This window comes from Lonchura striata, chromosome 5 (genome assembly GCF_046129695.1).
Source record: "Lonchura striata isolate bLonStr1 chromosome 5, bLonStr1.mat, whole genome shotgun sequence".
Lineage (NCBI taxonomy): Eukaryota > Metazoa > Chordata > Aves > Passeriformes > Estrildidae > Lonchura > Lonchura striata.
Genome location: NC_134607.1, coordinates 1795266 through 1809953, shown reverse-complemented (window position 1 = coordinate 1809953; position 14688 = coordinate 1795266). Strand labels below are relative to the sequence as shown.

The following is a 14688-nucleotide window of genomic DNA, read 5'->3' as shown; positions in this document are numbered from 1 at the left end:
CCCCTGCAGATCTGCCTGCTCTGCCGGGTAATGATTCTCTTTAAATATCATTCTGTGCTAGTTTGACATTTCCCCCTCCTGCCAGCTACAGAGCTGGTCTAGAAAGCTGGAGGGGCTTTTTTTTTGTGTGTAGTGGGAACATTCAAGCAGAGAGGCAGATCTACTGCAGGGTGCAGGGCATCAACAAATAAATCGTACCAGCCCTCGCCAAACAGAGTACAGATGGAAATTTCAGCTGGCACAGAGATGTTCTCACTCCTCCTGTACCAACACAGTATTTACCTCACCAAGACAGAGGCACTCTGCTGTCCTGTAGCTGTAGGTTCTTGCCTTCAGAAGCTACTTGTGTAGGTTTCAAAGATAAATACCTAGAACAGTTGCAACAAGGGATGGAGGGGAAAGACAAGTATAATATGACTGGAGGTTGCCATTTTGTCTCTTGGTATCTCCTCTTGCTGTGATTTGTTTATGGGTTTTATTCAAAGTTATATTATCCTTGTGTGCTCAATCCCCCTGCTTATCCTGCCCTGCTGGAGGAGCTGCTGACCCTGGCCCAGGCCTTGTGAGGGACATCAGGACATGTAAACCAACTTTTCCACAGTGCTGGAGTCCCTGGAAAGGGTGTGTGTCCATCTGAGGTGCACGTGAGCACAACCCCTCCCAGTCTGGAAGTGTGCTATGCTTGCCCCCCTGCTGGCTTCCTCCCAGGCTCCTTCCTCTCATTCTCATCCTTCCCCAGCAATAGCCTGTGGAGTTTCATTTAGCCATTTCACAATAACGCTGTATTGATGCTGGAAGTTCAGTTCATGATTTACAGAGATTACTTCCCCCTGTGACACTCCAAAAGCTGCTGGCAGGCCTGCATGGCACTTGTGCCAGTTGCCTTCCCAAGGAAAGCAAATTCCAGGTTCATCAGTCTTGAGAGCTGGGGCCGAGAAGGGGATGTGAGCTCTGAGCAGAGCAAGAGCTCACTTCTGACACCCCCTTCTTGGGAATGCCATGGCTGCCTTTGGGTTGGATGAGACAAATGTTTTGAAACTGCCTGAAATGTGCTGGTTGAAGTCACTTGGGGCCCATGTCAGTCTCCCAGCTCTTCTTTGATGTGTGTCTCCAGCTTGTTAATGCAGGAGCAATCAGCTGCATAATTTTCATGGGAAGCAGGAGGGCAGCTTGCCTTAATGTCTTCCTACATGCCAAATATGATGCATTGAATTTAAAGGTGCCCCCACACTCTTAATGCAGCTTTGGTAGCTCACCGTGGGGGCCCACACTGCTGCAGCCCATGGGGATTCTGTGGGCTGAGTGACAATGGAGGACAGGAAAGGCCTGTGATTTAAAAGTCCTTTTTCCATCATACTTTATCATAAGAAAAGCAAAATAGTTTGTCCCATGTTACTGGAACATTCCCATGATCTCCTGTGTTTGCAGGAGAGGAAGAGCTCAGTTTGTCCCCTGCAGGATCATGCCCATGTATCAATGTTTATTTATTAATTATATCTCACTAACCTGGCAGACCATTACAGGTGTGCTGTCCACAGAAGAACCCATGCAAAGCTCATCACCCTATATTTTTCATAAAATGGAGCTGATTTAGACAGAGAATTGACAGGTGGCAAATCAAAGTGCTTGCTGCTGGTCAGTATCTCTCAAAACGTAATCGTGAAGAGAGGTGCCACTTCCATTCCTTGCTTTTATTCACAGTTCAGCCAGGAACACAAGCTTTTGGTGGGTAATCCCCAATTAGTTTCTTAACTTTCAACTTACTACTATTTCTGTTTCAGATTATTCAGCTTGTTCAGCTCCAATATCCTTTCTGTACTTGTAGAAAAATCCCTTTTATCAAAAGCTGGTTCACTTCAGCCAATTCTTGTTCCAGATGTTCAGATGGTAATTCCATCAGCTAGGCTGATTTTATATTCTTTAAAACTTTAGTAGCAAATGTTCATGCTTTTCACCTTGAATTTTATCTAATTTTTAAAAATATATATTAAACTTATGTTATTAATAATCAGTGTAAGAATTTCACACTTTAAATAGGCTTATATCTTAAGTATGCTATAGAATTATTAATGAATCCAGCTTAAGTGTTTACTTCTGTATATATTATAGACACATACTTTAAAATAAGACAAGATTTTTAAAAATCATCCAGTCTAATGCCCTGATTCCCAAACACTAAGGGATACTTTTGTGTTTGAAAAACACTTGTGAGAAGATAATGATTACTTCTGACTTGTTTTATCTTAAATGGGAAAATATAATTCCTCAGATGCCTGAGATGGACTGAAACATCTTTTAATGTCCCCTGCAGGTGATTTGTTTATAAATTGAAGGCCTTATATCCTTATTCCCTGGGTTTTTTTTGTTTTGTTTTTTTTTTTTTTTTTAATTTTCAGGTGGTTTGTGTGCATATATAGCAGTGCTGTATGAAAGTACACAATAAGTAATCTGAGTAAGGGGCAGTGGAGAGACTAAATTATTTGGAAATGCTGAAATAGTTCTTTCCAGAACCCAGGATTAGAAAAAATACCCACTGGAATGACTTGGATCACTTACATTTGAAACTTCTTTAATGAACCTTTGTAAGAGAAAACGATTCTTTTAGGAACCAAGGCTGCTTTTCTAGAAGATGGACACAGCCTTTCCCTGAAATTGAAGCAGCCCTTCTGCTCTCGGAGGCCTTGGTGAAACCTGCTTGGTGCACTCTTACCACTGTCTCTTTTAAAGAAGTTCTCAGGAGCTTTTGGCAGGAAGACAAAACAGGACAGAACTGCTCATGCAGGATCCCTGTGCATGTGCATTAGCAAATTGGGCATTAATGAGCTGATAGGGTTTGTAAAGTTCATCAGGAGGCATTTAGCCAAGTGACTGCCACAGGTACTGCCATGAGAGCTCCCAGAGGAGGTGTGGCTCCCATCCTCAGCAAGGTCAGACTCATAAATCTCATTTGGATGCATGTGTGCTTATCTGCCCTTATGTTGTGCTCACCTGTTTTCTGTGCCTTCCTTTTTCTGCTGCGTGTGTTTAACCTTTTATCACTCACAACGTGTCTTGCATCCGGGCTGTTCTTCTTGTCCCTGTGCAGGAGCTTCAGTGGCAACAGGACACATTAAATGGATGCAGAAGGTACAGCTGAACAAGACAGAGGGACCCTGCAGCCTGGCAGAACTCCTGTGTCCTTTGTCCCAGTCTTCACCTCCTCACTTGGTCTGTACCACCTTTTCCAGGCTAATCCATGGATGAACACATGTACGTACGTTCCCATGAAATAGCTTGATGTTTACGTTGTGATTTTCATATTATTTTGCTTAGCTGCTGTTCTTGGAATATTTACTTTCATGAAAATCCTAAATATCCATCTCTTCATCCCAAATGCATTGCTCTGTTTCTCTCAAAATGTTAAAATCAACGCTTTGTTGGGTAGAAGTTAAAATGTTTGACCAGCTTTAAGAGGGGCATTGTTGAATAAGTGCAACCTGAAAAAGCAGAAGAAAATCTTCCCTGTGAGGGTGGTGAGGCCCTGGCACAGGTTGCCCGGAGAAGTTGTGGATGCTCCATCCCTGGGAATGTTCCAGGCCAGGTTGGATGTGGCTCTGAGCAGCCTGGGATAGGGGAAGGTGTCCCTGCCTATGGCAGGGGGATGGAACTGGATGGGCTTTAAGGTCCCTTCCAACACAAACCATCCAGATTTTCAATTGTGTAATAACTTCAGTGAGATATACATTTTTGCAATCGGAAGAGGCAACTATTTCTCCAATTCACAGGCAGACAACTGAAATTCAGTTCATCCTGCACACCTTCTGGCAGGAATGCTGAAGGGTGATTTTAGATTTTACCCCATTGTTTGTCTCATGGATGCTTCTCAAATCATTTGTTTTAGGTATAGACTTAGTGAAGTTCTAGTTATAAACTATTCCTATCAGTCATACTCACTCAGACATGACTTACTTCCCACTTAAACAAAATCCCTTTATTTCTTATTCTACTTATCCTTAACACAAAAAGACAGGGCTCACAACTGAAGTGGAGAATAAAGATCATTTTGACATCTTTTCTAACCTAAAAAATAAGTATCTTCCATGAATGAGAGCTTTATTCTCCACATCTGTGGAGAGGGGGGGAGAGAGATAGGGGGAGATCAAAACCAGTAGTACCTAAATTGATGATCACCATTTCTTTGTGCTCCTTTGGAGCTGTCTTTTCCATGTTAGTCTCTTCTTTCAGGACAAAATAATCCCTCTTTTCTGGCTGTCTGTCACTTTGCTTGGAGCATGGCAAACACTGTGCTGATTGATACAGTGAGACAGCTCAGTGACTACTCCACTCAGCCCCTAAGACTTTCCTTATCACTTTTGTCTCTCCAGAGGAGAAGATTCCAGTAATCTCAAGTGATTAACTTGCTTGGGTCCTGCCACCTGATTGACTCAGCCGGGGAGCCTGGTTTGGCTTCCCACCTCAGTGAGTCACCAGCAAAAGGCATTTCCAGAGAGGTCAGTCCAGGAACAAACGATGTGAATGCATCTTTTGGAGATGGGAAGCAAATGCAGTTCCTGCTCCCGTCTGGGCAGGATGCTGTCGCCTTCCTCCTCGGCCTCTCTGCCCGAATATGTCAGGAATGTCTGAAGCGAGTTGTTTTCCACTCCCCAAGGCCACTTAAAGCCTGAGACCAGGCCCGGCTGGCCGAGCCGGCTCTGACACTGCCTCTTGTTGTCGCAGCGTGCCAGGCAGCGCCATCACTGCTCAGCACAGCTGCTCCTGCAGGGAATGTTCAGGGCAACGAGCCCTTCGGCTGCTCTGCAGCATCACAGCCCTGCCGTGGTACCTACACTATTTGAGATTCTCCTCAGAAAGGAGCTTCATGGCTGTCCCAGTGCTGGAGGGATTTGGGAAGTGTCTGTCAGCCTGGTTCTGTCAGGACTGTGGGAAGACCGCCTTGAGCAGCACTTCAGGTGATTCTTCATTACCAGCTCGAAGTTGATGCCAAGAACAAACTAAGGGATGTGCTTGAGTATCTGGAAAACTTCAGGAAAATATTCACACAATTCCCCAGGCAATGGGGATTTGCAAAGATATTTTGAAAGGAATGAAAGCAATATGTGCTCTAAACTAGTGGGAACTGATATGTGAGAATTATCCTGGTGGCTGAAGAGCAAAGCTTAGATGTAGGATGTCATCAGCATCCAGGCATGGATGAAGGGTGGCAACGAGGTCAGCTGTGATTAACAGTGTGCGTTGTGCAAGGGATGAGTTTGGCTGTGGCTAGAAGAAGGTCTCCTCCAGATTAGGCAGATGCTACAAAGAGAGTTTCTGGAAGGGCTGTTATGTCCTGCTGCATCCAGCACGCCTGCTTTGCTCTGATAACACTTTGCTGTGCTTCACAGACTCGGGTATGTGCCTTGCTGTACCAGCCACGTGTATGCATTTCAGTGGAGAGGTGCTTATCTGGGACATTCCAGTGTGGGGGCTACTAGGAAAAGTTATTGCTGGCACCTCTATGCCAGTTCCTGACTCCTCTGCTGAACATTTTTTCCTGTGTTTGAAGTTAAATACTTTGAGTACTCAAAGGGCTTCTCTTCAGCTCCATCAAGTACTGAGTATACCAGAAATCCTCTCCTGAGTGTAAGCAACGATTATCTGCTGATACTGAAATTGAGAGAATGCTGTAACAAGTACATGTGAACCTCATGAGGATTTCAGCCCAGTTAAGGTGCACTTATACCTAAATTAGTGAGATTTCCAGGGAGAAGAAAAAAAATGTTTGGTAGGCCTGCAGAAATTTAAGAATGTAGAACTTTCTTGAAGTGTAACCTTTCCTGTCCTGCTTTTGATGACAGCAATGATTCACAGTAATGGGAGGACAATGGTCTGGAACACCCAATCTTTTCAAGCAGTTATGCTATTGCCATGGTATGCATTCCTCCAGCTGAGCCTGATGTGATTCGTGCTCATGTCAGGAGGTTTTCTCTTGCTTGCATTTTACATAACATATGCAGCATCTTCTGATTTGTAACACTGCTCTTTGTGATTTCCAGATCCACACTGACACATCTCTGAGGTTCATGCTGGAAAGGTTTCTGCAGCTAAATACAATCCTCACAGGTATGTGAAATTTTATGGAAAGCTTCCTTGTCCACTGGAAATGGAACTGGGTTTGCTTTTTCTTGATTTTCAGGGGATAATTAGGGATAATTACACAACATTCCAGATCAATACACAAGACTGATCACCTGAAACTGGGCACCTGAAATGCTCCCAAGCACTGGGGCGGGTTGGTCACTTCTTAACCGACCTTCTGCTTTTTGGGGGGTTGAAACCAGAAACTTCAGGACACAGAAACTTTAGACCAGAAACTTTGCAGCAGAGCCAAGACAGGGCAGGATCTCTTCCATCAGTTCAGCAGCAGGTTCAGTGTGCAGGGCTTTTCCTTGTGTTTTCAAACACTGTGGGAAGAGCCAGTAATGGGACAGCTGAGGTCAGAAGTTTGACTGTTTAGGGGGTACAGTTTGGGAGCATTTTGTACTTCAGGTGCCCTGGATTAGGAATCCTTTGGGCACTGAATCTCTCCTGTCCTTTTTAGGAAGGGATTGGAGGGGAATTGAAACATGAGGATTTGACAGCTAGAAGGTATGGATTTGACAGCTAGAAATTGTTTGTGCAGCGCTTTGTCCCAGGACTGAACATGGTGTCACACTAAAGTTCATGGCCAAAACAGTTTTGCTCTGTTGAGTATTTAACAATCAGGATACTTCAGGTGGCTGTCAAAGCTGTCTTGGCTTTCAGCTCAGCTACAATAGTTGGTCAGAAGAGCAAACATTTCCAAGGTAATGGCTTCTAACATTAAAACTCTGCTGCTGCTGCTGAGAGAGTGAATTTCAGCTTCCTCCTGTGAAAGAAGCTGCCAGGACAAAAGCACCATTTTCTCTGCTTATACCTCTATCTGCACAAGGTGCTTTTGCTGGCACAGTTCTGCCTTCAGAGGATCTTATCACAGCCCTGACTGACACAACTGTGCCAGGAGAGTCAGTGATGGAGCCCTGACCTAAAAACACCCTGGCTCAGCTGCAGGGTTAACACCCAGCTGGGAATAAAAAGAGTGACTCGCTGAGTCCACTTTCTCAGCTGTCCTGAAAGCCATGCACAGCCTGGGTGGGAAACCATTGTTCTTTGGGAAGGAGATCCCTCAGCTCTTTCAGCTGTTGTATTCTGGGGAATGAGTTTGGTCTAAAGGAAAACCTTTGGGGCCCAATGAAGTGCTGCATTTATTTACAAAAAAAAATTTGTTAAAAATTGGCTGTGATGGACATGGCTTGTTATTGTGCTTCAGTACCTTCCTCGTGAGCTAGCACTGATAGAATTATAGAATTATAGCATGAGTTAGGTTGGAAGGGACCTCAAGGATTATCCAGTTCCCAAACCCTGCCATGGGCAGGGACACCTTCCACTATCCCAGGTTGTTCCAAGCCCCATCCAGCCTGGTCTTGGATGCTTTCAGGGATGGGGCAGCCACAGCTGCTATGAGAAACCTGTGCCAGGGCCTCAGCACCCTGAATAGGGAAGATTTTTTTCTTAAAATCACCTGCTTTGTGACAGGGATCTTGGAGCTTGTGTGCTCACCCCAGTGACCCAGCTGAAAATTAACTACACTAGGACACTACTCCTGGCTGTACCATGCCGTGTGTGTGGGAGATGGGATGTACTGCCCAAAGAAAATCCTGTTAGAAAGTGCACACTGCTCCTTCAAAATGCCTCTGACAGCTCTTGAAATACTGGGCTTAATGCCATTTATTGATTTGTAACCACGGAGACGGTGATTGTTCTCAGTGCAAAGTGAGGGAAAAGCTCTTTTCCTTCACCTCCTCATGGAGTGAACAATGCTGGAAAATGCTCTTACTCCTTGTAACTTCCCTGAGCCTTCACAGGAGGGACCAACAACTTGTTCGCCTTCTTAGAGGCTCCTGCATTTCCACAAAGGTGAAGAAAAGCAACCAACCATTCCTTGCAAACCAGCCTGGAGCAAAAAGGGCTAAGTTACTTGGGGAGATGAGAGATCAGCACACCAGAAAGCCTTATCAGAGATTTGTCTTAACTTGCAAAGGTATTTTCTTGGACGAAAGAATCCAAACAGTTGTTCGAAATGTTCTGTCTGCTAAGATTTGTTTTCAGAGATCTCCCTCGTGCCATCCTGACAAATGAAGGTTTGCATTAGGTTTTTTAAAAGATCTTTACTTTCTTAATTGAAAATTCAAAAAACACAATCAACAGAATATTCAATTAAAAAAAAAAAAAACAAAAAACAAAGGCTGAAGAACAGTAGATCCATATTTGTTCTGAGTGCTTGTTATTGGGCAAGTCCAAGCCCAGCCATTTCAGGAAGGATGGAGTGCTGGAGTGGGATCCCTGTGATTCAGCCTGGTGTGACCTGGAGTGTGATCAGCACTCACCCATCAGCTGCCAGCAAACTGGTAACATTTGCTGGAGAACTGATAAAAATTTGAGGAAAATGAGCAAAAAGACCAACTGCAGAGCATCAGAACCATAGGTAGGCACCAAAGTTTTGAAACAGAGGTACTAGAAATAGAAGACACTAAAAAAACAGGTATTTTTAAATTGCCTTTCTTTTCTCATAGTCTAAAATTCAGTCCTGCTGTTTAACCTGAGACACACTGGAGCTTGTGTGGCCAAAAAAAAAGTGGTTTGGATTGACTTGTCCTTTGCAAACTGTGCTTAAAAAGCAAATTATACCTTCCCACTTTTGCTGGGAATTCAAAACGTTTGCTTTCAACACATCACCAAAACTTTTCCATTTTGACTGGAAACTTCCACATTTTTGCATGTTATGGTCAGGAACAGAACACAAGCAAATTGTCTTTTCCACGAACAAAACATGACAAGTTTTCTCTCACCCAGCGCTTAGAGAAGGGGTGGGAGGAAGAGCTTTGAGGCAACTCCAAACAAAACTGAGAGTTGGTTGGCTGAACCCCTGGGTCTGTTCTTTGTGTGGCTCCACTCCTGAGAGAGCAGCATCTCAGGCCTTTCTGCCATGGAGCCGGTAAAGCCAAGGCTGGTTTTCGGTGTGGCTGCGAGGCTGTTGATGCAGTGCACGGAGTCACTTGCACTGTATAAATGAGAGCAACGCTCCTGCGGAAGTAGCACGGATGGCTGCACTAAAACCCGCACCATGTTTATCCCCAGCCCTGCGGCCAAGCGCTGGCATGGCACTGCAGATTTGCCCGGGGTGTCACTCGGTGCCGCCTCCTTCCCCCGCCGAGGAGCGGCTCGGGGGAACTCGGGCAGCAGACCGCGGACATCGGTCGGGGTCCCGGGCAGAGCACCCGGAGGTGGCGGAGTCACAGGGGCGTTGTAAGCTTGGACGTGTCGCTCGGAACCGGGTGAGGTTCGCGCTGTGCTGCGCAGTCCCGGGCTGCGCTCGCTGCTCTCTGACGGCCCGTGAGGGGCACGGGGAGCGCGGCCGCTCGCACCGCCCCACGCCGGCTCCCTCATGGCCGGCCCGGGAGCGGCGGCGGGCGGCGCCTCGGCCGGGCGGGGCAGAGCGGCGGCTCGGGGCCGTCCCGGGGCGGAGCGGGGCGGGCACCGAGCGGAGCGGCGCGGGCGGGACGGCGGCGGGGGCTGCCCGGAGCCGGCGGAGGCGCGGCCGCCCCGGAGGCTCCGCGCGGTTCGGCCGCAGGTAAGGGAAGTTCGCGGGAGCCGCTCCGAGACCGCTCGGAGCCGGCTGCGGCACCTCGGTGTCCCGGCGGGATGAGCCCCGCCGTGCCCTGCCCCGGCGGCTCCTCCTCTGCCGCCGCCATGGCCCGGGGCCCCGGCAGCGGGGCCGGAGCCGGCCCGGGGACGGGAGCGCCGCGTGTGCCCGGAGCGGGGCAGCGGGGAGGCTGCGCCGCCACATCCCCCAGCCTCTGTCCCCTGCCTGTCCCTGTGCCCGCCACATCCCCCAGCCTCTGTCCCCTGCCTGTCCCTGTGCCCGTGCCCGCCACATCCCCCAGCCTCTGTCCCCTGCATGTCCCTGTGCCCGCCACATCCCCCAGCCTCTGTCCCCTGCATGTCCCTGTCCCTGTGCCCGCCACATCCCCCAGCCTCTGTCCCCTGCCTGTCCCTGTGCCCGTGCCACCTCCCGGCGCTTCCAGCACTCCCGACCTTCTGTGCCTTGTTTCTGTGCTGGACCTGATGTAACTTTTCGCGAAGTTTTGGGGAGAGGTTGACGTTCTCCTGTTTAATCTTTTCGGGCTCTGGTAGGAAGCTTCAGGCACTGGTGCTGTGAAACTGCAGTTATGAGTTTTATCTAGAGCTAACAAATGTGGTTTGATTTAAGGCCTGGGGTTCTTACATCCTGTCATTATTTTCCCGAGGTCTGTTTCTGTTGGAGCCGTGACTCCCAACAGCTGCAGTCGCTGTTCTTGCTCAGGCCGGGGCTGGGTGCAGCTGGAGCTGTGAAAAGGCGCTTTGCACCTCCGAGCTGTTTCTGGGGGAAGGGGCGCTTTGGTGTGCGAGGCTGGGCTGGGCTGTAACACGTGTGTGCTCCCTCGTGTGAGTGAGGAGCACCAGGAAGAGTTTCAGGCCGGGCTCGGCTGTGCCTGAGCCTTCAGAGGCTCTGCAGCTCTCCGCCTTCTGGCCCGGGCACAGCCGCTGCCCGCAGCCCGTGTGTAGCTCTGTGCGACTGCACTGGCAGCACATTGAGCAATGCAAGTGCCGCTGCATTCCAAAAGTAAACAGCAGAAACGGGGCACGGAGTGGGAATATTCTCCATGCTTACACCGTGGAGCTTTGGGGAGGAAGATGTCCCAGTGTCAGCTTGGGATTTATTGCCTCTATTAAAGGGAGCAGCTGTGTCTTGAGGATTTACTTTTGTGAAGGATGTAAGTAGAGGTTTCAGTAAAACTGGTGTCTCAGTGAGGCAGCATGGCAGGTTGGTTTGAGAAGCATTCTGGAAAGCAGAAATCTGCTTGAACTCTCAGTTCCAAGTGCAGCAAAGATTTTGGCCTCTTAATTTCTTCACATCACTAAGAAATGAGGAGCCAGAACACTCCCTTGAGCTTAGTACCCATCCCAGTGGAGTTTAGGATTTAGCACAGCTTCTTGAGAAGCTGTATCAGAGGTCAGCTGCTGGCAGTGACAATGACTGTCAGTGGAGTGCTGTGGTGCTCACACATGAGGATTGATGTTCCCATGCCAGGAGGGTGAAGTTGTTGGTGTTTCTCTCCTCCCTGAAGGGAGCTCCACCTGTTCACCTGGCTGTGAGGGGGGCTCTGAGGAGCAGGTTCCCTCTTTGGCAGCCCATCTCCTGCCTTGAGCCCTGGTGCATCTGGTGCAAGAGTTGTGCTGAGGTGCTGCATCTGGTGCAAGAGTTGTGCTGAGGAATGCTGAAGTTGGTTTGTCCTGTGCACTTTGCAGCAGGTCCAGGCTCTGCTTGCCCCTGACACACGGGGTGGAGCACCTTGAAACCAGGGCTGTCCCATGGGGCAGGGATCCGTGGTGAAAATCATCTTTTTCCTCTTAGCTGCGAGTCGCGTTTCCTTTCTGGGTTGTGCTGCCAGGGCAGTGTGACACACGCTGCAGGAAGGAGAGGGTGCCGCTGGAAATGGCAGTGGAGGTGCTTGGGGAGGCTTTGCCTGTGACCCCTGGCTGCAGGAGGTAATTGTTGGCATTCCTGGCATGACGGCCATTCCCTGGGCTGAGGCTCCCAGGTGGTGCTGCCGGCCTGGCTGGTCCCGTTGGTCCCTGGAGATGAGCAGGACAAAGTCTGGTCACTGCTCAGTGCCCAGCTCAGGGTGGCCTGAGGACAGGCAGAGCTGTGTGTGATGAGCTGCTCGGTGCAGAGTCCTTTAGGAGGTTTAGTCTCTTTAATCCACCCAGGTGGGGCTCCTGCGATGTTTCTTTCCCCACCTGGAGGAACACTTTCAGTTGAAGTAGAAATCCTTCCCCTGCAGAGCTTTGAAACCAGCGAAGGTTTAGTCACTTTCTTGTGCTGCGATTGCATCAAACCAGGCCTTTGGCTTGCTGAGCACAGGGGAGCTGTGTGAACTCCTTTGAGGAACTGACTGATTTTCTTTGTTGTGCATTGTGTGTGTTTTTCTGGGAAGGTGGAGGCAGCACAGAGAGGAGACCAGATCCCCAATCTGGGACAGATGTTCCAAAAACATATCCCTGACTCCCTAGGTGGTTCAAAAGGAGTGCAAAAACCCCAGAATGCCTCCTCTGACTGGGGAGTCTGCTGTTTTGCAGTAAAAAGGAGGAGCCAAATATTAGGCAGGATTTAGGTGGGTGATAAAGCATCCTGTGGTGTGAGGGGTGGTCAGTAAAGCTCCTGTCCCACTGCTGAATTTGCATGCCCTTCCTCAAGGAGGTGCTGGTAACTTTTGCCTCAGCTGGTAAATGGTGATGTGCAAGTGAGGTTGGTGTATCTGAGACAGCTTCTTCTCGTACTTACCCGGGTGACTGTCAGGGCTTCAAAGCAGAACTGAGGTTATGTGGCTGCTTTAAAGTGTGCAATTATGATCTGGCCCATTTCTGCCTGGCCAAACCACATCTCTAAATTTACAGAAGTAAGGAACAGGTTTATTGGAAGGCTCAGGCAAGTTTTGTTTTGTTTACTCCTCTTGAGTGGAATGTGTACATGCAGCTGTCCATTAAGGATACATAAAACCACTTAATACCTTCATAACTAAAACTGCTTAATATCTTCCTGTACTTAGGCTGCATAGTGAGCCCCTTCCCCCATTAGTAATTGTGAGATCCCATTAGTCATCCCATTAGTGACTTTGTTTTTGAATCCAGCCCAGGAGAGGCGAACTACCATTCCCTTGCCTCATACTGCTGGTGTTTATGCCCACATGTTTATTTAACATTTACTATAAATTCCTGCCCTGGCTGAGTGAAGACTGGGTGATCATTTAATGACAGCTTCCGAAATCACAGGTAGCTCTTTGGAGATGTCTGGCTTGCAAGCATTTGCATCACACAGAAAAGGCCCTGTGCTGTTCCACAGAGATTACATCTATTTCTCTGTATCAGCATCTAATCCAGAATGAAAACCTGGCCTTCATGGAGGTCAGTGTTTCTCTTGCCGTGGGTTTGTTTCCTGCACTTGTTGTGTGTTTCCATTTTGAAGTAACTTCAGAAGAGATCACGATAAGTCCTGACATCTCTCAGTGGGTCTCTCGTGGGACCTTTGCTTTGTATCTCTCTGTCCCTAGGGAGGGTGCTCAGCTGGGAACATACCTTGAGATGTAGGGAATGATGAATTTTTATATTCTCTCCTTTTTATTCCCCCTCCTCTCTCTCACAAATTGACCTCTGTATTGACTCAGCTCACACTGTAGACAGTGGCTGTTTGTTACTTCTCTAGTAGTGCTTGCTGCCAAAATAGTACTTTATTTGTGCTTAAAGAATGGAATTTTCAATTAATAATTCAGTTATCACACTGGATTCACAGTTGCTTGCTCAGGCAATGTATTACTCTTGCTATGGGCACATAAAATCTCCTGGTGTCCTTTAGCTTCCAGAGCAATTTATTCCTCTCTGACTCCTGCAGTACATGAGGAAAGTATGCTGGGTTAAAGCTTTCTCCTGTTTCCATTGGCTGTCCTTCTGTTTCTGTTAAAAGGCTAAGATAATCCAATTGTGCAAAAAGCCGATTTCTTTCCTCAGTGGAACTATATTTAGATACAAGTTTTGAAGTCCATTGTAGGCAAAGCCTTTCTGTTCCCTGCCCAGGTCATCTTCATCATTAATCACAGAATCACAGCATTTGTTAGGTTGGAAAAGACCTCCAAGGTCAATGAGCCCAACCTTTGACTGATCCCCACCTTGTCACCCAGCCCAGAATACTGAGTGCCACATCCAGTCCTTGTTTGGACACCTCCAGGGATGGGGACTCCAAATTTCCCTGGGCAGCCCCTTCCATGCCTGACCACCCTTTCCATGAAGAAATTCCTGCTGATGTCTAACCTGACCCTTCCTGGCACAGCTCAAGGCTGTCCCTCTTGTCCTGTCCCTTGTTCCCTGGGAGCAGAGTCTGACTTCCCCTGGCTGCCCCTCTTGTCAGGGAGTTGTGGAGAGCCAGAAGATCCCCCCCAAGCTTCCTTTTCCTCCAGGCTGAGCCCCTTTCCCAGCTCCCTTGGCTTCCCTTCTTCAGACTGGTGCTCCAGCCCCTTGCCCAGCTCCGTTCCCTCCTCTGGACACGCTCCAGCCCCTCCGTGTCCATCTTGCAGTGCCGGGCCCAGAACTGGACACGGCACTTGGGCTGAGGCCTCCCCAGTGCCCACGGCAGGGGACAGTCACTGCCCTGGTCCTGCTGACCACACCATTGCTGACCTGGCCAGCAGCCTTTGGCCTTCTCGCCCACCTGAGCAGGTGCTGGATCATGTTCAGCTGCTGTTGACCAGCACCTCCAGGTCCTTTTCTGCTGGGCACTTTGAAGCCACTCTGCCCCAGCCTTGAGGGAGGCAGGTGGAGAACTTGGGAAATGTTTGGCTGTGTAGTCCAGCCTTGCCAAACCAATGTATCTGCTGGCTGTGAGTCCTGTGAGCTCTTGCCATGGAGTGCTTGGTCACTTTGTGCTGAGAGAGCTGATACTTCTGAAGAGGGCTCCTCACCAGAGCTGCTGGCTGGGGGGAATTGTTTGTGGTGAGGTGAGGATGCTCCTATTCCCTTCTCTGCCTCATTAAGCAGTGCAAG

At 48.6% G+C, this 14688-nt stretch overlaps 1 protein-coding gene across 2 annotated transcripts in view; it reads left to right on the top strand.

Annotated features, from left to right (window-relative positions):
* Positions 1-9599: 9599 nt before the first annotated feature.
* Positions 9600-14688, top strand: part of PPFIBP1 (PPFIB scaffold protein 1) — a 103673-nt gene continuing 98584 nt past the window's right edge. For both annotated transcript variants that reach the window (XM_077783185.1, XM_021539157.2), the window contains exon 1: positions 9600-9685. The gene's annotated coding sequence lies outside the window, so the exon portion shown is untranslated. The remainder of the gene's footprint in view (positions 9686-14688) is intronic.